General features: G+C 36.9%; 1 long non-coding RNA gene across 3 annotated transcripts; it reads right to left on the minus strand.

Annotated features, from left to right (window-relative positions):
• Window positions 1-19,057: 19,057 nt before the first annotated feature.
• On the minus strand, window positions 19,058-23,665 carry LOC122239255. Of its 3 annotated transcripts, none has more exons than XR_006218202.1 (4): window positions 23,528-23,665; window positions 20,983-21,075; window positions 20,815-20,882; window positions 19,058-19,261 (listed from the first exon to the last, which is right to left on the minus strand). It is a non-coding gene; the product is annotated as an uncharacterized LOC122239255 (long non-coding RNA). The 3 variants fall into 3 exon arrangements; XR_006218201.1 differs by lacking the exon at window positions 23,528-23,665 and adding an exon at window positions 23,387-23,429; XR_006218203.1 differs by lacking the exon at window positions 23,528-23,665 and adding an exon at window positions 22,228-22,306.
• Between the last annotated feature and the right edge of the window lie 398 nt (window positions 23,666-24,063).

A 24,063-nucleotide genomic window follows, 5' to 3' on the forward strand; every position in this document is an offset into this window, starting at 1 on the left:
ACTCTGAGTTCAAAACTGCCTTAAAATGTGTCATTTTTTTTTTGTATACAAAAGGCATTCTAAAATTGTATTATGCAGTTATTGTGCTGAAAGAATGACCCTTGCCATGCTTTGTTTACTGAATGTCAAATTTTCATTTGTATTACAGCTGTGCTCCATAGCAGTTTCGGTTTTGTATGAAGGGCAACGAATGCACAAAACAGTCAAACCACAGAGCAGTAATTAGTCTGGAAAAGATCAAAGTGTGCTCTTCTAAATCCAGCCAATTTGCTCTGGGTGTGCAAAACCAATAGTCTTTCTTTTGCTAAGGTCTCTTATTAATTTTTGCTTTCGTTTGTAGCAGGGCGGCTGCTTTACTGTCAATCCAACATCCTGCTTAGAAAAAAAAATCCATTTGGATGCCACAAATGCAATTTCAATGGGTTTAGGAATAATAACCAGCTTTTTTTTTCCACCCCACTTCTAGGAGATAGAAACTTGAAATGAAAGTTTTCAGCATCTGTAAACTGAAAGAAAGTAACAGAAGGCATAGCCCTGTTTGGATTTGTTGCTCTGGAAAGAGCTGGAGAAGTGTGATCTGTAAATACTTCTGCTTTTAGTCTTTTAACCAGCTCTACTCTTATCATTATATGTTTACTGCTCTCTTCTCCTGTTAATATGAGGTTGTTGTTGTTGTTGTTTTAATACTTATGATCCCATTGTGGTGTCTCACAGAAAAATAGAATGACCCAAATTATTAATTAACTTCAATCCAGCAGAAAAAAAATCTTTAAACTAATAGTTCATGCATCTCAGGATAAAAGCACAAAAATAAGTACTATCACTTGCTATTTTCTTGCTGTAATTATTATTATTTTTGAGTGAGTATGGAAGTGGAAATTGAAGATGATGAATAAACTTCATCCTAGGAGGTAAGTGAATAAAATTTATGAAGGGAAAGAGTATAATATCATCACTTACAAAAGGAAATACAATCTTGGAGAATACAATTTAAGTGGAGTATATGCATTTCTCCCCTTTCCCATTTCTGTCATTTCTCCTCTTAATACTCTCTCTGGCAAAAGTAGGGAGATAAATACACTGGTTAGTTTATCGATTCCTGTTAAAATGGCAACTTTTCTGTAATTTTTACCTTGAATTCTGCTCAGATATTATATTATACATATATACATATATATATGTATATATACATACATATATATTTTTTTAGGTAAATTTCTTGGATATTAACATGTATTAGCTGAAAGGATATATTTTTGTGTGTCTGGTATTGCAGCAATTTTCCTTGCTTCACAACAAACCATTTAAATTTGATTCTGAGTTACAGTCCACTCCAAACATGTGCCAAATATTTGTTTCAGGGTCCATGTCCCTGGCTAGCTAAACACTAAAATATAGCCAACTAAAACAAAAAGTGTAATGATACACAGAATTAGCATAATGAAAAGCACATATAGCAATTTATAATAATTGATTCGTAAACAAATAGGTAATGTCCATGAAATGGCCCAATAGGTTTGTTCTGGAAATATTTTCAATTGAACAGAAATTTAATGCTTTAGAAAAGTAACAGAATGATCATACAGAGAAGTTAGGTAGCTCTTCATGCAACAGGCGCAAATTAGGCACTAACTTGTGATTTTACTCTAAAGTAACCACGACATACTAAATGAACTTAAGCTTCAGAACTCTTCATCCTGTGATAATATTAGTTCATGTCTTATTAAAATCTGTTGATACCTGTGTCTGTGTACCATGTATTAGGGTACATTCCAGTTTTTTCCACTCCATTCCATTATTTGAGGGCCAACTCTGAAGATGATAGTGTCATGGGAATAAATCTATACTAGAAATGAAATAAATGTATTTAACCTACACTTACAGCTGCTATTAGATAAAGTCTTCATTTCAGGTTCAAATAAAATCCCATTGATTACCTTTCTCCAGCATTGTGTAGGCCTTAACCTGAATCTCTCTTTTCAGAAAACTTGAAACATGGCAGTTAGCAAATAAAATGGCCCAAGGGAAGGTGCACACAATCTCATTTAGAAAATTCTGAAAATCTTTGGATTCAGATTTTTATAAATTGAGGTATAATTGACACATAACATTATATTAACTTTAGGTGTACAGTGTAATGATTTGGTATTCGTATATATTGCAAAATGATCACCACAATAAGTCTAGTTAACATCTATCACCATGCACAGTAACAAAAGTTTTTTTCTTGTGTTGAGGATTTTTAAGATCTACTCTCCTAGCAACTTTCACTTATGCAATACAATATGGACTGAGATTTTTAAAAAAGATATTGGGGAGAATGAGGGGTTCTGGAAAACTCAATAGACTTTTTTTTTCCGAAAAAGAAGAGAAGTTAATATGCAAACTATAGTCTGGTGGTCTTATTATCAATTTAGACTAAATTAATGACAGGGTGGTTTGTGAATCCTTACAAAAGTAATTATCTCTGGCCAATGCAGTAAGGCAAGCAAAAGATATTAAAAAATTCAAGGATTGGAAGGGAAGAGACAGAAAACTTAAGACAACCAATAGACTATTAAAACTAATGAAAGAGTTCAGTGAGATTAATACATAGAAGACCAACAATACCAACAAAAATATCAACAGAGTTCTTCTGTACTTGCACTAACTAAAAATATAGTGGAAAATATGATGCCTTTCATTAAAGCAACAAAACTTGAAATATCAAACTAGAAAGTGACCTAAGAAAATATAGAAAATACTTAGAGAAAAATACTAAAAATCTATTAAAAGATAAAAAGAAATGTGTCTAACTGTGACCACAGCTTTTAGAGAACAATTTAAAACATAGCAAGCACTGAAGAAATATTCATTGAATGAATGAACAAATCTGAACACATGGAGAGAGATACCATTCTCAGCAATGGGAAAGTTAAGATGGTGGAGCCCTCAATTATTTTTTACTTTCTTCAGTGCAGATCAAATGTGGTGGGGAAGTTGTGAGGAGAAGAAATGGGATTGGAAATGTGGTATAAGGAAGAACAACAAAAAGGTAAAAATAAAATAGTTGTCATGAAGGTACTGATGATGATAGGATGCCATAAACCAATCAATTCAATAACAGGTGCCTGAGAGCCAAGAAGGGCAAAAAGACATGCCATGAAATTTTCAATTAGTAGAAGTTAGCAAATGATGAGATGAAGCTGGAACCTAGGGCTGATGGGCTTGATAGTCATCACCATCCAAGGAGAGCTCCATAAACATATCGATGTGTTGACCTGAGCAAGACAAAAGGAGATTAGCACAAGGGGAAAGTCTTGTTCTTAGGTCCATAAGCTTATTGGCAGAAAACACAGCATAAAGAGAAGTGCCTTAACAACATCACACACGAAAAAGATTTAAGAGTTAATTTTAAACTCAGTGTGAGTTAGCAGGATGATATAACTGGATTTTCCTCTCCCCAAAATAAGGAAAAGCAATCTATTTTTCCTCTGCATTAATAAAGTAACAAAATGTAATCATACAAGCTGACAACTCTCAACTTTGTAAGCTCAGCCTTCTGACATCAGTACTTATCTCTTACAGCATCCTAGATTTAGCAGGTATCCTAGCTTTTTCTCCTGTCCCTGTTGTTTTGGTATTTTCTGTCTGGGAGGGCCTGTTTTGGTGAGAATACTACGAACAATGAAGTCACTTATGCCCCAAACTAGGGAGTTAACTCGTCCTTATGAGTCTTTCTCTGGCCCTCACAAACAGTTGGTTTTCCAAGTTCTGTTCACTTCAGCTGCTGTTCATCTCTCTGTCAATTGCTACTGTTTTAATTTAGGGCTAGTGATCTCTACTTGACTGTCAAATAGTTTCCTAATTTGTCTCCAGATTTACATGGCTATCTACACCATTTCTAGAGTCTGCATTCAAAACACAAATGTAGGGGCGCCTGGGTGGCTCAGTCAGTTAGATGTCCGACTTCAGCCCAGGTCACCATCTTGCGGTCCGTGAGTTCGAGCCCCGCGTCGGGCTCTGGGCTGACGGCTCAGAGCCTGGAGTCTGCTTCTGATTCTGTGTCTCCCTCTCTCTCTGCCCCTCCCCTGTTCATGCTCTGTCTCTCTCTGTCTCAAAAATAAATAAAACGTTAAAAAAAATTAAAAAAAATAAAAAATAAAAAAAAACAAAACACAAATGTAATCATGTTATTTACCAGCTCTAAATGCTTCAGTGGACTTTCCTCCAGTCTTCCCATTGTCTGTGTGCCCTATCTGATCCAAACATTCATACTAATGTCTGGAGAATGCATATTCAACATAAATCTATACAAGTAAGTATATAATATAAATAAATATTTATTTTGTATATCATAAAACATAACAAAACAAAACTTAAAAAGCATGAGATACAATAAAAATTTAAATCATTTGTAATATGTTAATAGAACAAATAAAAATAGCTAACCTATTTTTGCAGCATGCTTAAATGTGCTTTATTATTTTTTAAAAACTTGGCTTAACATATTTTTGATATAGTGATTCAAAGTTCAAGGGTGCCTGGGTGGCTCAGTCCGTTGAGTGACTTTGGCTCAGGTCACGATCTCACAGTTCGTAGGTTCAAGCCCCACGTTGGGCTCTGTGCTGACAGCTCAGAATCTATACTTCAGATTCTGTGTGTATCTCTCTCTGCCCCTCACTGCTTGTGCTGTGTTTTTGTCTCTCAAAAATACATAAAAAATGTTAAAAAAAAAAACAACGAAGTTCAGTTTACTTTGATATTCACTTTTGATAGCTGTGGTGGTTAAACACAGGATACTTCAAAAACAAATAGAAGTGAGGTGCTTGGGTGGCTCAGTCAGTTAAGTGGCCGACTTCAGCCCAGGTCATGATCTTGCAGTTCGTGAGTTTGAGCCCGACGTCATGCTCCATGCGGACAGCTCAGAGCCTGAAGCCTGCTTTGGATTCTGTGTCTCTCTCTCTCTCTCTGCCCCTCCCTGACTTACACTCTGTCCCTGTCTCCCTCTCAAAAATAGATAAACATTAAAAAAAAAAAACCCAAAAACAAACAGAAGTACATTTTGGCTATAACTAAAATAAAATTTTTATTTTTCAATCTCATCTATCAATTATTCACATCTTTTTTTTCTGAAATTCAGGTAATGCATTCCTATTTTCCATAATTCCAGTCAGTTGTTCTTGTGAATAAACTAAAAGGTGTTATATTTCAATATGTTTTAACAAAAAAGGCCCCACTGAAATCTTTTATTTACAAAATTTTAGAAAAAGTTAGAAAATTTCATTTTCATGCTTTTAAATGTGTAGACATGAGAACAACAGTTTCACCTTGCTTTTGGTAATGAAATCACATAATGAAAATATTGCCATTTCAAGTGTGCTCAGTCCATACATGTTTCTTTTGAAATACAGTTGCATTCTCATTCATTGTTAAGCTCTCACCTTTATACTGAAAGGACAATTTGTCTATTTATTAAAGACTCATTTTTTTAGAGCAGTCTTACGTTTACAACAAAATTGAGATGAAGGTACAGAGATCCCCCGTGTACCTACTGCCCCCACACATGCTTCCTCCACTATCAATATCACTCACCAGAATGGTACACTTTTTACCAAAGATAAGCCTGCGCTGACACATTATAATCACCCAAAGTCCACAGTTTACCTTAGAGTTCAGTCTTGATGTTGTACAATCTATGGGTTTGGGCAAATGTGTATTAACCTATATCCATCATTATACTATATCATACAGAGTATTTTCATTGCCCTAGAAATCTGCCTATTCATCTGCTCCCATCCCCCACCACTGACAACCACTGATATTTTTATTGTCTCCATAGTTTTGCATTTTCCAGAATGTCATACAGTTGGAATCATACAGTATGTACCCTTTTCAGATTAGCTTCTTTCACTTACCAATATGTAATTAAGTTTCCTCCATATCTTTTCATGACTTAATAGCTCATTTCTTTTTAGTGCTGAATAATATTTTATTGTCTGGATGTACCACAGTTTATTTGCCCATCACCTACTGAGGGACATCTCGGCTGCTTTTGAGTTTTGGCAATTATGAACAACGCTGATAAAAATGTCCCAGGGAAGATTTGTGTGTGGACCTAAGTTTTCAACTCCTTTGGGTAAATACCAAGGAGGGCGATTACTAGATCATAAGGTGAGAGTATGTTTTGCTTAGTTTTGTAAGAAACCACCAAACTATCTTTCAAAGTGGCTATACAGTTTTGCATTCCTACCAGCATTCAACAAGAATCTTTGCTACTCCATATTCTCACCAGCATTTGGTGTTGTCAGTGTTCCAGATTTTGGCCTTTCTAATGGGCATATGATGATACTTCCTTATTCTAATCTGCATTATGCTGATGAAATATTTTGGGAACAATCTTTTCATATGCTTATTTGCTATCTGTATATCTTCTCTGGTGGGGTTTGTTTTCAGACTTTTTGTCCATTTTCAGTCACTCTATTTGTTTTCTTCTTGTTGAGTTTTAAGAGTTGTTTGTATATTTTGGATAACAGTACTTCATCAGATGATGTCTTTGGCAAATATTTTCTCCCAGTCTGTGGTTTGTCTTCTATTGATAATTGTCTTTTGCAGAACAGAAGTTTTCAATTTTAATAAGGTCCAGCTTATCAATTATTTCTTTCATGGATCATGTCTTTGGTGTTGTATCTAAAAAGGCATTGCCATGCCCAAGATCATCTAGGTTTTCTCTTATGTTATCTTCCAGAGTTTTGAAGTTTTGAATTGTATGTTTAAGTCTATGATCCATTTTAAGTTAATTTTTGTGAAGAGAGTAAGGTCTGTGTCTAGATGAATTGTTTTGCATGTAGATGTCCAGTTGTTCTAGCACCATTTGTTGAAAAGCCTGTCTTTATTGTGCCACCTTTGCTCCTTTCAAAGTCAAAGAGCAGTGACTACATAGGGGTCTGTTTCTCTATCCTGTCCATTTATCTATTTGTTTATTCTTTTGCCAATACCACATTGTTTTTATTACTGTAAGTCTTATAATTGTAAGTCTTTATTTTTTGCCTCCAATACTGTGTTGGCTATTTTGTGTCTTTTGCATCTCCATAAATACCTTGGAACAGTTTGTTGATATCCACAAAATAACTTGCTAACATTTTGATTGATATTTATTTTAAAAAACCCATCTGCTAGATAGTATGATGATGACAAATTATTCTCATCATAAAAAAGGTAAGCAAATTTTGGGACATTTGTCTATTTGTAAAAGAAAAATATGCAATTTCTCTTTATATATGGAAAAGTCTTTTTCAGTTCTTTGCTGTGAGATAATCAACAAATGTCTGTGTAACACCTCAGATTTTCATAATAATTGTTTACCTCACTAAAAGGTGATAGTAAAATATTATAAAGACACAGACTACATTTTAAACACTTCCATAAAATTAATGCCATCAACAAAATGTTCATCTGCTTCACCATTTTTGCACCTAAATTTGCCTGTAATAATGTAGTTAATGAATTTTACTATGGTGCTAACTTTGTCACTTTGCCCTAAGGCTTTTTTTCTCTCTCTCTCTTTAGTTAACTTTTTTCTTTTCTTTTTTCTTTAAGTTTATTTATTTATTTTGAGAGAGAGAATGTAAGCAGGGGAGGGTCAGAGAGAGGGAGAGAGAATGCCAAGCAGGCTCCACACTGTCAGTGCAGAGCCTGACATGAGGCTTGAACTCATGAACCGTGAGTAGACCTGAGTAGAAATCAAGAGTTGGATGCTTAACCGACTGAGCCACCCAGGCACTCCTCTTTAGTAAACTTCCTATTTATACCCAATATCTTCCTGACAGAGTGTACTAATGAGAATATATACCCTTCATTACATTTCACTTTATTGGCTCACAAAAAAAGTTGTTCATGTATTTCATTACTGACAAATATCAAGAACAGAAACATGTGAGAGATATCTATAGTTATATGCAAGTGTTTAGCAAATTTTCTAATACTCATTTCTGCAAATATTTAGCTTTGTTTTCCATTTATTTATCAGCTGCATTGTAGTCAGTCACTGTCTTAGGTTGGGTTCCCAAAGAAGCAGATCTGGAAACAAGGATTTGAGTGTGAATCATTTATTTGGGAGGAAGAGATCCCAGAAAGCATGGATAAGGGATAGCAGAAGTGAGTAAAGGAAGAAGAGAATGATCCAATAAAGGAGATGTCACCGTGCAGGTACCTGCTATGGGCAGCTGGGGCTCACTCCTGCTGGAGAGCTCAGGAGCTAGTGCAGAATTTTTCCGAGTTGTTCCACTTGAGGCACAGTAAATATTCTCCAACTCTTGTGTGTCATCCGCTAGACAAGAGTCACTGAGCACTTCTGGCCTACTACCTATTTGCAGATCTAGAGAGCTCTCAGATGGAGGGCTACAGTGTAGTAAGATGTGGTCTCCAAGGCTCAGGGATGAGGTATGCAGAAGGTATGTGAGCAGGGTCACTGTGTCATCTGTGAAGGTCAACAGAGGGCCTTCAGAATGCTTTGAACCATGCGTCCTAAGGAAGAAAGAACAAGTATTTTTAACCAAAGTTATTACTATTAAGGAAAAATTCGGCAAAAGAAGCTATTAATCTTTACCAAATTTAGAAAACAATTTGTAAGGCCTTCATATTCTAGATGTAAATCCATATCCTAAATAGTCTTCTTTATGTATGTATATACATATATACATATATATGACATATATATGTCAATGATTTAACAGATCCGAATGTATTGTCAGTATTCTTACATGACAAAGTGATTATACAAGCAATAGCAGGATCAACTCTGCCTTTTTCTTAGCCCTTATTTTGCTTACCCTGTTAGTGTTATCTTCAGTTTGGGCTTTCTTTGAAGAGATCTTTCTTAAGTCACTTGTCTATTTTATGAGGGTTATTTACTTAAAAGTAGATAATATGACCGTCCATCTACTTAACTAGGCACCATAAAATACAACATTTTTAATAAAAGTAAAATGAATTACTGGGTGATGGTCAACTGTCCAACCCTCCATTTTGTGGAATTCCTATTTTTTCCTTCATGATGCTTTGCTTACTGTATATGACAGGTGACAGTTTAATATTCAAACCTACTGAGGGTGCCATTCAAATGAAATATTAGTAAAGCTTGACATTTTCCTAATTCTTGGGGTAAAAAAATAAAATAAGATAAATAAAATAAAATAAAATAAAATAAAATAAAATAAAATAGTTTTCCTATTTTACCCTCATGGATCATTTTGTGCATCCCCTGTGGTATGTACACCCCATTTTGGAGACCAGTAGACTATAGGACAAAGTTCAGATGCATTAGCATGGCATACCCAGTTCCAACATTTGGCCCTTGCCTACTTCTGTAACCTGAACTCTTGCCTTGTCTTGACTCATCCCCTGCATTTCAGTTATAGTGAACATTTGGAGTTCCCTGAATTTATCATGATGAATCATAATGTCAGAGCTTTTGCTTATACTATTGCCTTTTCCCAGAATGCTCTTTCTCTTTGGACTATCTGGTAAAACCTGCTCTCTGAAACTTTTTCTGGCCCTTTCCCACTCCCCAGGGAGCACCCAAAACATACTCTTTGGAACACTACTGTATTTTCAACCTTAGCTCAGTCCTTTTATTGAACCTATTTACTAACATTCTTGGCTCCTCCTAGAGATTATCATCTCCCTGAAATCAAAGCTGTTGTCTAGTTTATCTTTGTATCTCTAGCATATAGCTTCAAACAGGCATGTAACCTGTTAACCATGCTTGTTAACCATGGGGTCATAGTCCTATCATACACTGTATTGGTCAGCCAGCACAGAGGATTCTTTTTAGCTCTGGGTGCCACTTGAAGAAGCTCTTGGATAACTGATGTGTACTCAGATGGAAAGAATTCTAAACAATGTTATGAGAGCAACTGTAGCCTGGGACCAATGTATAGAATTAACAGGGAACAGGAATTTGGTTTTAATATAGGGAAGAATTGTCTAACAATTAGAGCTGCTTGAACACAGGATGAATGACTTTGGGGTACGGTGAGGGTTTTGTTTTTGTTTTTGTTTTGTTTTTTGCCAGTGGAGATGTTGAAATAAAGCCTCAATAGATAACCTTCTTGAGCAGACTGAATAAATGCTTAAAGCATCTAGAGTGATCATGGTGAGTGGAGGAGAATTTAGATAATCTTTTGATTGTAAACAATCAAGCTGAGATTTGAAATCATTTGATATGTCTAGTGATAGTTCTAAACTTTAATGGATGCTGTTTCAAAAAAAAAAAGCAGTGATGTTATTTTAAGTAAACAATTCTTATGTAGTTCAGAGTCTCTGGATCTAGGTGAGACATAACCGTAATGCTGCTTTGCCTTCTTATGAGTCAGGCTAAGCAAATCTTTGAGCATGTATTAATGCTGTTATTTTTCTTTGTGACTATACCCACAGACATTTAACTTGCACCCTCTTTTCATTTTAGAAGTAGGGTACTTTCACTCTGCCTGACCATGGATTTAAAATTTATAGTCTGAGAGTCCGTAACAAAGTGATAGTGTCCCTTAAGTTTTAGAGAAGCAGCAGTTATCTTAATCTTCTATATATTCAGGGCTGCCTGAGACACACTATAGATAGTATATACAACAGTCTAATTATAACACCTTTAAAGGGCATGAGTCTTATAGAAACTGAGGCTTAGTGAGGTTAAAGGCGCTTGGCTAAGTGCTGTACAACTAACTGGTTTCAGAACCTAGACCACAATCCATCACATCTAATTCCACTTCCATGGGTTTCTCCATTTTGTTGACCCTGAAGAATTTTGCAATCTCATAAAGGGGTAAGACATATCCATAAAACAATTAGAGAATAACAAAAGTAAAATCAAGTGCAATAAGTGTGTTACAGCTAAGGAGTACTTTGGAAGGTCAACAAGGTGAGAAATCACAGGCTAGAGGATATGGAAATTTTTATTAAGAGCAACTTTGAAAATAGCTCTGAAAGATAATTAGGCTTACACAATTTTTCTTTGGTTCCCGAAGTGCATGTTGGCTTTGTCCACATTGCCTTTCCTTCTCTTTTATTTCTTTTTAGTTTTACTACTCTCTATCATACTGGCCAATAGGGTGCAAGCATCTAATTGCAGCAAATTCTTATACATTCCAAGTGACCCCCACAAAAACAGGTTGCCATGGTAACCAAACAAAAAGGGACTAGAAAACAGAAGCAAAGTATTTACTTAATGTCTGATGGGCTCTCCGCACGATTTTCATTAGACCTGTTGCTGGCTTTCTTTTAGGTTTGGGTGCCAGTCAGTGCTTATTTTTTAAGCTGTTAAAAGATTGAAAACTTTATCAGGCCCTTTCATATAGAAAACTACAGCAAGCAGTGAAGCCACAGCAATTGATTTTTTAAATATACAAATCTTGTTTAGAAATGTTGATTTATTACATAGAGTTAACCCAGAAGCTTGAAACTCTGGCCAATGGGATTCAAGAGAACAGAAGGGCCATTTGATGATAGTAAAGAGTCTTTTAAGAATGCTACAAAAAAAGGGAGGTAATAGTAGATTTGAAATAATTTTGTTAAAGATCCTGCTATTTATTTTTGCCACATCAATATAAAGGTGTACACTAACCAGTTAGCATAGATACTTCATTGCTAATTATTTTATGTACAAAGTCCTTAATTAATAGACTGCATAATTAATACAACTTACTGTGTTCTAGCCAGTTTTCATCTTTTGGTGAAGGAAGATTTTGATGATGAAACACAGAATCATTTAGGCTCATAAAAGATGTCTAACATTTTTTGAATTGGGGAATAAGACCCATTCTCTTCATCCCTACTATTGTCTTGGTATCTCTTTGAAGTGTAATAAACATTAGAACTTCAAAGGCAGTTCAGGAAGATGGCATCTGTAGCTTATGGCAAACTCTTGCAGGTGTAGGCAAATAACACAGTATGTCACTAGGTGGTGGGTTTACTTGAGATCTTGGCACAACTGACTCTTCTTTTAAAAAAAGATAATTAAAATCTGCATACAATAAATAGCTTCATCTGACACTTGCTTTTAAAAATCACACTCAGATAGGGGCACTTGGGTGGCTCAGTCAGTTAAGTGTCCGACTTCAGCTCAGGTCATGATCTCACAGTTTGTGAGTTCAAGCCCCACGTTGAGCTCTGTGCTGACATCTCAGAGCCTGGAGCCTGCTTTGGATTTTGTGTTTCCCTCTCTCTCTGCCCCTTCCCTGCTCTCTCTCTCTCTCTCTCTCTCTCTCTCTCAAAAATAAACACTTAAAAACTTAAAAAAAAATAAAAATCACACTCATATGTGTTTTGTCAAAAAGGAATTTTATAATATCAATGATATTTGCAGGAGTAGAAAACAAAGGTGTATGCTTGTTTGGAAGCTTAGTTAGGCAGGAGGTAAAAAAGTTATTCCATAAAGGCATGGGTCTTGTATGGAATGTTGCTGCTCTGTGATACAGATCTGTCCACTTGTGTATATGGAATTAGCTGTATTGTATTAAAATGCCTTTTACATATTTCTACGTTAGTTCTCTTAATCTAACAGCTGAGCATGGGATTCTTAGAGCAAGATTTTTCTTTAACGAAGGGATTTATCTCTTAGTAATAGAGTTAGTACAATGCCAAGCTAATTCTACTCTAGGATCACAAGGAAAAAGGCAAGAAAATATAATTTTTTCCCATATAAAGAACACTTGTTTGTAATAACAATAACAAAATACATAGGAGAATGTTCATTATGTATGTCTGGATTAATGCCTCAAATGTGATCTATCCTATTTTTATACTTTGGGATGTCTTTCTAATGATTCTGCTTTATTTTTTAAGCTTATGTATTTATTTTGAGAGAGAGAGAGGTGGGAAGAGAGAGAGCGAGAAAGAGAGAGAGAGAGAGAGAGAGAGAGAGAGAGAATCCCAAGCAGTCTCCACACTGTCAGTGCAGAGTTTGACTTGGGACTTGAATTCACAAACTGTGAGGCCATGACCTGAACAGAAATGAAGAGTCAGACACTCAACTGACTGAGCCAGCCAGGCATCTTTGATTCTGCTTTCTGAATTGGGCTATTCACGTAGAAGATGTTAATATGGCTTTCACACTATCATTGCTACCATTGTAACCATACAGGAAGATTAGAGTCAATGTGATGGCTAATTCCTATTTGAAATGTTTCTGTGTTGCAACCTCTAATTTAGTCTCTGGGAAGGAGGTGGGTAAGTTTGATGAATTTTTGGAGTTGGGATCCAATAGGAATAGTAGTCATGGAGTTCAAGCCTAAAGGTTAGTTGAGACAGATTTTCCTCTGAGGGCAGGGTTGGTAGATATATTCTCATCCTAAAGTTCCTGCATATGATATCTAGTACATGCACAGAAAGGCCAGGCTTTAAGGACCTGAAGTCAACATCAGAAAAATCCTGTAAAGAGTTCTTTACTGAAGTTAGGGAGATTGGGAGAGTAGCTTTGTCCTTTGTCTATCTCCAGTGAAAAATGTAGGCTGGAGGTCAGAAAGGATTTCTTCTGAATTGTTTCTGATTTGTTCCACAGCGGCATTATATACTTGGTTTTCCAAATTACTTAATGACTGATACTGACTTTTCTTTGTTTAACTAGAGTTTATTCATTGTTCCATTTTTGTCTAGTGAGCAAAATGCTAATGACTTTTCTTGGGTATAGTCTTAATTAATAATCTCAATTATCTGTAATATTTATTTAGAGTTTCAATAAGAGGCCTGAGGATAATTTAAAAAATTGCTCCCCTCCCCTAAACAACGAACCACCACCTCCACCACCTCCACCACCTCCACAGCAGCTTCTCCTTGATTGCATAAAGGGTCTAGTAAAACAACATCACCTGCTTTCCATTTTTTAATTTGTTAGCCAGAGTCTGGTAAGCCTCCTCAGTAATTCCCTTAAGTATCCAAAGGAGTCCCCTTCTTTAGCTTCCTCTCCCCACAGGGCCCATTATCTCTGTTGGGCTGCCTTAGAGAAAAAGGGCATCTGTGACATGGTCTAACTTCTCTCAAGTCAAGGATGCCTTCAAAAGCAAAGCTTGGGTGCCTGGGGGAGGGGAGCAGGGAACAGGACAACAGGGAGGAGGGAAGGAACTGTAAACAAAGGGACAGCTAGAGATTGGCCCATTCTTTCTGGGCATTCTGTGGAACTTCTTGCAGTGAAGAAAGTAAAATCCAGAGGCATCTTTTAAAAAATGCTGTTTCTGACTTCTTAAGCTGATCTACACAAGGAATAAAGATGAGAGAAATAATGCAAGCCAGGTGGCCTGGTATGAACTTAATCCAATTTTCACTTAAGTTTGTTAGGGTTTTGAAGGGACCATTGCATTCTCTGTTTGGAAATATACTAGAGGAACCAAAAATGGGTAAGTTCTGACATCTCATGTTGTAGTTCCCTAGAACAAGATCTAAACACCTCGAATGCTACCCCTGTTAGACAAGTGTGGCTTTACACATACCAGTCCAAACAAGAAGCCATTGATTTTTTTTAAATTAAATTTATACCTTAAATTGCTTTGGGTGAAGTATGATTAAGAAGGAGGAAAATTATTGAGAGAGAAGAGAGGGAATTTTTTCTTCAGTGATTAATTTTGATTTCATTTTTAAAAACTTAGCCAGTTGTTTCTCTTACTAACATGCCAGGCAAATATTTAGTTTTCTTAGAGAATTGAGAGCAAAATTCCACTTTCAAGGAATAAAAGATTAAAGATTAATTAAATTTATTATTTGAAAAAATAACTTTTTCTGACTATAAAAACAATCCATGTCCATTATAAAAAATTAGGGAAAAGAAATGAATTCCATATTACATAAAAATTATAATAATTTACACAACCTTCTTTAGTTGCTTTATAATTAAACTGGTCAGAGAAAAAAGTAGGAAGAATTTACTAGAATCAGAAGATGAGGGGCAATGAGGGAGAAACCTTCTTTTATGTGACTGCAAAGGAAAAAGAAAAAAGATTTTTAGGCTAGAGGCTCTGTGGGATCTGTCACCTTCCCTCTTGTGCTCCAGAACCACTGACATTGAATCTTACTCATGATAAACCCTGTAATATATATGAGCAACAGGACTGAGTGGGAGTCAACTTGGGGCTAAAGTCCTAAAAGTAGGCTCCTCCAGGATAGCTGTCCAGCACTGGCTGCTGGTTTGGCAACCAGATATAAAGGCCCCAGGAAGACCTCTGCAGGGACCAGAAAGACAGTGTGGACCCCAGAGAGTTCCCCCACAAAACCCATCCCTCTTTAACCTGGATCGAAATGAGCTCTCGGGAGTCTACTGTGTAGTTGGAAGATCCCCATGTTTAGCTCTCTGGAATATTCAAGAATCACTTCCATGTGGGTTGAATTCCATTTTGCGTACACGAATGCATCATGTGCTTTGGACTTTATTCCCCAACAAAATCACAGTTTTCCAAAATTAGCTGAGATGGTGAGATACCCTACCTTTTTTGGCGTGGTGGTCTTTTTGATTCAAGAGTGGAAAAATGGTTTTGAGGGAGCTCTGAAGAACTGAAGTCATTTTTTGTATATGTTGACTTGTAGTGAGTGGCCAAGCAAACTGCTGGGTGCTCCTGGAAGGTGGAGGGTGTCACGGTCATGGCTGGGTCTGCAGACTGTCACCAGGATTTAAGGATTAGAAACCTGGGAGGCAGTGGTGCTGGTTCATCTTGATGGCAAGTTTGAGTGATAGTGGGACTGTCATTTTGAGCTATTGTCAATGTGTGGGAATACTGTGTATTTGTGAATATTTCAGAAATCCAGGGGTCTTAGAGTAAATTTTAAAATAGTTACAAAAATCCTGACTTGTTGGTTGCTTTTATGTTCCTTCTCAGACATATTTAGAAGGAAAAATTGGGATTACGCCATCCTTTTCTTTTCCCTTTCATTCGCCCTGGTTGTAGGGGAGGAGGGGCTGCAGAATTGGTTTAGTCATCACAACTTCATAATTTAGTTGCAGTTCAAGATGTTCTCTTGTGAGAATTAGCAACCTGGGCCTGTAATGTGACATCTGTCTTGCATAGTCAAAATATTCCTTTGCTGAGCTAAAATGCCTTTTTAATGCTTTGGGGGTGACGCTTGAGACAATGCTTTATCTGCTTCTGTACGGTCTAGAGAAGATAAAAGAGCTTTAAGAAAGCTTTTCAACAGGAGATGTAAACCTCAGAACAATTGGAAACAAACAATGCCAATATCCTTTCCCATCCAAGATGTCTTCTGCTAGCCAGCCCCAGAACCAGAGAGAGAAGGAGGGGTATCTGCACATATATCTGGAGGTTGGAAGCTGGAGAGAGGATTGAATTGCAGGTGAACTCTGCACTGTGATTTAGTAGTGAAGTGGCTGTGTCTGTGCCACCTGTTGCTGGCATGATTAGAGCATTAGCCCTGGCTCAGCCTCTGCACCATTGATAACTCTGCTTAACATCACCCCGGGGGAGGCTTTATTGGAAGCCTAGTCACTTTGCCTCAGCAATGGTGTACATTGGCGCCCCATTGAAACCTTTTTTTCTGACATTAGCACATTTGAATGGGCCACCAGTGAAGCCATTCAACGAGAACATGTAACCGGGGTTTCTGGGTGGCCTAGGGCTGAGCTGAGAATTCTTGTTAATGGACTGCCAGACTTAGCCTATTGAGGTACATGAACTCAGTGACCAAAGAAAAGTGAGACAAAGATGTCCCTCACAGGAACATGTAGGTCAGAAGTAGACAAAAGCAGACATGGACCAGTCAGAGCTATTTGATTACTGAGCTGAAAAGGGAACACGGATCCCTGAGCGGGGGTGGGGTCGGGTAGCGCGACTGATTCGACAGAAATCTCAAAAAAGTCCACACAATCTGAGAGCAAGGCATTTACCAGAATTGCAGGTGGTTTGTGAAGTTATTTTAAAAATGTTTTTTCCTTCCACTTGTCTTTGTAGTAATTTCCTATTTGGTAGCACTTAGAAAAGGCCCCCAATAACTAGAAAGAAAAGAAAGGGTCACCAAATTGAACTGGAAAAAGAATGCTTAAAAGTGAAAGGGGATCGCAGGGAACATTCCCCATACTACTGGTGCCCAGTTGGTTTCAAGCTCTAAAGGGACCAGAAAAGGGGCTTTGGGAACTAGAACTTTTGCATGTTTAGGATTGTAACTTTAATATATTAGTGTAATTTCAAAGCCTTTTACTCTAAGATACTGGATAAAAAATATGTTTTTGAAGTTTTGCAAAAAGATGAAGGATAAAAGAATAATTAAAAAAGGTTAAGGGATCACTTTGGATCAACACAGTCAGTAACAGCATGCTTAGTTCTGATTGACCCCACACTGTTGCTTCTTGCTGTATAAGTTTCTGTGGGGGAGACATTGGTCCCTCAAAGTTAAATATGTGATCTATGCAAATATCTAGAGATCTAATATTCAGATGCACATGAAATTTGGAAAGTGTGTTTTAATTTTTCAAAGTGGCATTTTAATAACAATGTGAACAATTCATTCCAAACCAAGCTTACTTATTAAAACTTGATTAAAAGTTTTACAATTCTTGAGATAGCACTATATTTTAAAATGTTGTGAATTTTGGTTTTATAAGATTTGGGGAACTTATAAGTACCTGTAATCCTGTTCTATAAAAGGAGCTGAGAAGAAAGTATGTTTTTTATTGTGTCATATATAATGCACCTATTTTTATGAAGAATGTATTCAATTTTAAAAACTGTGACTGAAGGAAAAGGAAGAGTCCCATCTTAACAAGAGAGTCATATCCATTTATATTGAAACAGAATTTTATGAGGGAGACCACTTCAGGGTCCATTTAGTCCATTGTATCCATAGTGTGATTGAGACCCTCAAAGGTTTAGAAGATTGTCAAAGGCCTACCTAGTACCTGGACTTAAAAGTAACACTTTATCTGGTTATGTTTTATCTAGAATTGTTTCATCAGAGTAGGAATCAGTCTTTCTTTGTGAAGGGCTTGATTCTTTAAATTTAGGAGATGTTCTACCTCATGTTGAGTTTACTAAAGGTAAAATTGATTTACATGCCATATATATATATATGTATGTATATATATATACATACATATATATATATACACACACATATATATGTGTGTGTGTATATATATATATGTATATATATATATATTACTTTCATTAAATATATATATATATATATATATATATATATATATTACTTTCATTAAATGTTTCCCCAACATTTTAAAGCCCTAGTAAAAGATAACAGGTATGATATAAACATTTTGACTTCCCTGAAAAACAAACTTTGAAACATTCCAGTTTGTCCTTTAACATTTTAAAAATCAATTCCCTTTCTTTCCACCTTCATGATAAGAGATCTTTAACTTTCTTTTGTTATATCCTATCTAGTCCACTTCTAATATTTTTCCTTTAGGCTACTTCAATTGTGTGGTACAACAATTCTATCTATGTTATTCAGAGCAACCTGATTTTGGAAACTTCAGTGTGAGTCCTCAGTTGCTTTCTAATGAAGGGGTCTGGAATACACCACCCCCAGATATGTCACTTTGGTGTAAGGATTATTTTGAGCTGAAAGCAATTGAGAAAGACATAGGAAAATTTCTCTGTCCTCCCCATTTCTGACTAAAAGCAGGGCATAAATTTCCATTTGTAAAGGTGTTCCCTGGGGTCCTGTACCAGGGAGACCAGAGACAGCACCAAGAGGAGTCTATATAACAAACCTTACTAAACAGCAACCTTCCCACCATTTACCACTCCTAGGAGACCCGAACCCCTTTCCTGTGTCTAACCACTTCTTCAAAGTTCATCATTCTTGGTTAAAATGATATGTAAGCCTCCCTGATCCCAGTCTAATGGCTTCTTTTGGTTTTCACTTCTTTTCTGTTGATGCCCTCATGCATGATGTTAATGTTAACATCAATATACTTTGTATGCCTCTTTTTCTGTTAATCTTTTATCTGTTTAATTTGAAGAACCCCATGTTCTAAATCTGAGAAGGTAGAGGAAAAGATTTTCTTTTCTACACTAAGTAATCACTGAATTATCCCTCCTTTTGCTCCCATAAGGCTTACCACGTTGCTTTTTCTCCTCCAGTTTCCAACTCTTCAGCGTATTGTTCTTCGATGTTGTCTTACCCAATGTGGTATTTTAATCTCCTTTGCATTAATCTTTTCAGTTAAAAGTTTAAAGTCTCAAATGCCTCACTGTTAGTTAGAAATGTCTTGGCAGAGTGGTAGTGGTCCCACTGTAACATCATCTTCCTTATTATTTGGAGGGCATGTCTTAGGTTGAGAAGAAATGGTTATTTGTAAAATTTGAAGCCATCTTTCCTACAAGTAATTCATCTTTGGGTTCTCTTTTAAAGAACAGAGGCTTTAAATATCTAAATTTTGTTTGCAGATATTGTCAAAACAAAGTTGGGATAAATCAGTCCATTACTATCTGCTGAAATTTCAAAGCTTTCTCATATACAAATCAATGGAAATAGGGGTAGATTTAGGTTTCCATACATTTATCTTATTTTTGCATCCACAAAACTGCTGGGTTTGGATTTATTACTATATTAATAATAAAATAATTGTTTCCATTTAGCCAATGATACTATGTATGAGGGAACTGTGTTAAGCATTTGACATGCCTTCTCTTATTGAATCCTTATAACAATGAATTAAATACTTTATTATCTCTGTCTGGCAAATGGGAAAACTTGAACATTGAGAAATGTTCAAGAAAACTTGCCCGTGGTTACCTGGCTATTAGTGGGGAATTAGAAAGATAGTTTTTGGAAGTAGTCTAGGCCCGGCTTCTTTGAAGAAACAGGAAACTTTGAAGAAACAGAAACTGGCTTTCCAGCAGTTCAAGGTCTCTAAGTGCACAGTCAAGGGCAGGGAAATGGAACCTACACACATCAGACCACCAGGGTTATAGGCAAGACTCAAAACCAGAAGAGGTATCATGGTTGAAGGATTGTGGGGAAGGGCATGCTCAGCATTCCAACCAGTGCCTGGGTGTGTGTGTATGTTTGTGTGTGTGTGTGTGTGTGTGTGTGTGTGTGTGTGTGTGTATTTAATGTATATTTATTTTTGAGAGAGGGGAGGGAGAGAGAGAGAAACAGAGAGACAGAGTGTGAGTGGGGGAGGGGCAGAGAGAGAGGGAGATGCAGAATCTGAAGCAGGCTCCAGGCTCTGAGCTGTCAGCACAGAGCCCAATGGCTTGATGTGGGGCTTGAACTCACAAACCAAGAGATCATGACCTGAGCCGAAGTTGGCCGCTTAAGTGACTGAGCCACCTTGGCACCCCTGGCATATGGAGTATTTTAAGCTGGAGGAATTTGAGAAACAGCATGTGCAGGAAGGACTTCTGATCTTCCCTGAAGCAGGTCATAAAACCATCATGTAAGAGGTGCCTTCCCAATATCTAGAGGAAAGAGCATCCTTATCTCTGAAGATGAAGGGATGCAGAGAAGATTCTGAATGAACAAGTCTTTGCTAAGTTTCTCCCAGTTTTACTACACTTACCCCATACCCTTTGTCCCATCACATTTCCCCATGATTTTCTACTCTTCATCAAACCTAATATAAAAATTCTCAGGCTTAATTATTTCTTTGGATCTTCACTTTCTTATGAAGGCTCCTATGTCAAGAAACGTGTATTAAATAAATCTGTATGCTTTTCTCTTGTTAATCTGTCTCTTGTTAGAGTGGTCTCAGAAGAATAGAGGAAAAGATATTTCTCCTCCCCTATACAACCTTCATGAAGGTGTTACAAATCATCTGAAATAGGAGGACAATCACTGTTCATAGGAGAAGGCTGACATGTTAAAATACAAATGTACCTATATCTGGAACTCCAGGTTACTCCAAAGTGGGTAGAAATTTGGCAGCAATGACTGGTGCCATTTCACTAAGGAGAAACACAAAACATGAACTTTTTACAATCACCCTGGGCATTTTAAAAAATATTGAGGTATAGGTCCTACCCCAGACCAAAGAAATGAAAATACCTGAGTTGGGGTCCAAGCATCAGATTTTTTTAAAAGCTCTCCAGATGATTCCAATGTGTATCCGATGCATAGCCAGAGTTGAGAAGCACTGACCTAGCATAATGTACAGATAAAATATTACCATGTCTAACATTGTACAGTGTTCTTTAGGAGATACAGAAATTAGAGTTAAGCCATGGTCCCTGCCTTCAAGGAAATTTTAATTTGGTTGAAGACCATCTTGGAACAAAAATGGTCACTAACAACATTACGCAGTCACTCGTTAGTAAGCGATGCCATAGTTTTAGTGGAGAGTGCTTACTGGAGTGTGTAGCATGTAATGGTGGCTGAAAACCCTCCAGTTCCTATCCTTACACCATCAGGTAATAATAATAGTGCCTTCTTTTGTGCCAAACATTTTTTATAAACTTCATTAAATCTTCTCAACCACTTATCAGTTAGATATTATTCTTATTTTACTGCAAAAACCTAAAACTTGGAGATGTTATTTGCCTAAGGTCTGAGAGACAGGCTTTGAACATAGGTCTTCTGGGAACCAACATCCATGCTCTCTAACGATTCAGTTATACTATTTGGTTCTGGTAGGTGCATGGTCAGCCATTTAAGATGAGTGGCATGCCATAAAATGTTAAACATTTTAAAATATTTACACTTTTATTTGTTAACCCATATATTTTGAAAAATTCCAAATCACAGTAAAGTTGAAAGAATACATTGAATGCTATATATCTTTTATCTACATTAATCAATTATTAACATCTTAATAGATCTGCTTTATTTTGCTATTTATTGATACATACACCTTCACTTTATTGCACTTCGCAGATATTGTACTTTTTTACAAATTGTAGGTTTGTGGCAACCCTGCATCGAGCAAGTCTGCCGTCACCATTTTCCCAAAAGCACTTGTTCACTTTGTGTCTCTGGGTCACGTTTTGGTAATTCTCACAATGTTTTAAACATTCTTATTATTATTATGAGTATTATGGTGATCTGTGGTCAGTGATTGCACTTGTTGAAAGCTCTGGTGATGGTTAGCAATTTCAGCAATAAAGTGCTTTTTGATTAAGATATATACTTTTTTTTAGGCACAATGCTATCGCATACTTAATAGACTACAGTGTAGTGTAAACATAACTTTTATATGCACTGAGAAACCAAAGAAGTCTTGTGACTTGCTTTACTGCTGTTTTGCAGTGATCTAGAAGCAAACTTGCAGTATCTCTGAGGTGTGCCTGTACATACGTATATATGTATCTTTAGCTGTTGTTCTTGTTGTTGTTGACCCATTTGAAAGGAAGTTGCAGACATCATGATAATTTCCCCATGAATACTTCAGCATGCACTCTGCCTGAGAGTAAGGACAATTTCCTGTATCACTACTGTGGTGCTCACACCTAAGAAAATGAACACTAATTCAATTTTGGCATCAAGTGTGCAGTCCCATTTTAAAACTTCCCCAGTTATACCCAATATATCTATTCAGTTGGTTTTGTTGGCTCAAGATTCAGTCAAGGCTTATTAGTTTCACTTGGTTGTGATGTTTAGAGACTTTCAGTTTATAAGTAGTCTTTTCTGACACTGACTCTATTTTGGAGATCTAGGTCAATTGCTTTGCAAACATCTCCCTTTCTGGGATTTATCTCATTGTTTTCTCATGACTGGATTCAGGTTGAACATTCTTGGCAAGAATGCTGGATAGGTGATGTGTATTTTTTTTTTTAATTTTTAATGTTTATTTTTGAGAGAGAGAGAGAGAGAGCAAGCTGGAAAGGGGCAGAGAGAGACGGAGACACAGAATCTGAAGTAGTTTCCAGGCTCTGAGCTGCCAGCAAAGAGCCTGATGTGGGGCTCGAACTAATGAACTGTGAGAACATGACCTGAGCTGAAGTCAGCTGCTTAACCGACTGAGCCACCCAGGCGCTTCTAGGTGATGTGTATTTCTTATTGGATCCATCAAGAGACACATAGGAGGTTGTCCCATTATTGATGGTGCTAAGTTTGATCACTTGGTTACAGTGGTGACGTCCTATCTAATTTCACCATTATAAAGTTAACCTGGTGGACATACTTTTATTTATTTATTAAAAAAATTTTTTTTAATGTTTATATATTCTTGAGAGAGAGAGAGAGAGAGAGAGAGAGAGAGAGAGAGAGACAGAGCATGAACAGGGGAAGGGCAGAGAGAGAGAGGGAGACACAGAATCTGAAGTAGGCTCCAGGTTCCGAGGTGTCAGCACAGAGCCTGACGCGGGGCTCGAACCCACAGGCCGTTAGATCATGACCTGAGCCAAAGTCAGATGCCCAACTGACTGAGTCACCCAGGCGCCCCTGTGTGGGCATACTTTTAAAATGATAGTATTTTACCCAGTGGTTTTAGTATCCATTAGTGATTCTTACTTACATAGTGGGTTGAAAAATGATGTTTTTTAAAAAATTCTGTCATTTTCTTAATATTTCTCAGTTGTATTAGTTGGCTCAGGCTGCCATAACAAAATACCTCAGACTGGGTGGCTTAAACAGCAGAGAGTATATATTTTCTCACACTTCTGGAGGCTAGAAGTCCAAGATCAAAGTGTCATCATGGTTGGCTTTTGGTGAATCCTCTCTTCCTGGCTTGTAGACAGCTGTCTTCTCAGTGTCCTCACGTGGCCTCTTCTCTCTGGCATGTGGAAGAGAGAACCCTTTGGTATTTCTTCCTTTTCTTATAAGGACACCAGTTCCATAGGATTAGAACCCTATCCTTATGACCTCATTTAACCTTAATTACCTCCCTAAAGGCCTATCTGCCAATATGGCTTCAACATACGAATTTTGGGTTGGACACAATTTAATCCATAACAGTTGGTATTCTCCTGTAAAGTAGAGCTTTCCTCTTTTATTTTTCTTTCTGTCCTCCTCATCTCTCTTCTCTCCCCCACTTTCTTATTCTTTTGAGTTTCACTATGGACCCATGCATTTATTTTTCATTTAATGTATTATTTCTGTCATTCATTCTGATGCTCAAAATGGATTTGGCCTCCAAACCAGCTCGAATATTCTTTTGACATGACTCTATTAGTGTTTAAGCATTTCCTTGCT

Source organism: Panthera tigris, chromosome B3 (assembly GCF_018350195.1).
Source record: "Panthera tigris isolate Pti1 chromosome B3, P.tigris_Pti1_mat1.1, whole genome shotgun sequence".
In the NCBI taxonomy this organism is placed as follows: Eukaryota; Metazoa; Chordata; class Mammalia; order Carnivora; family Felidae; genus Panthera; species Panthera tigris.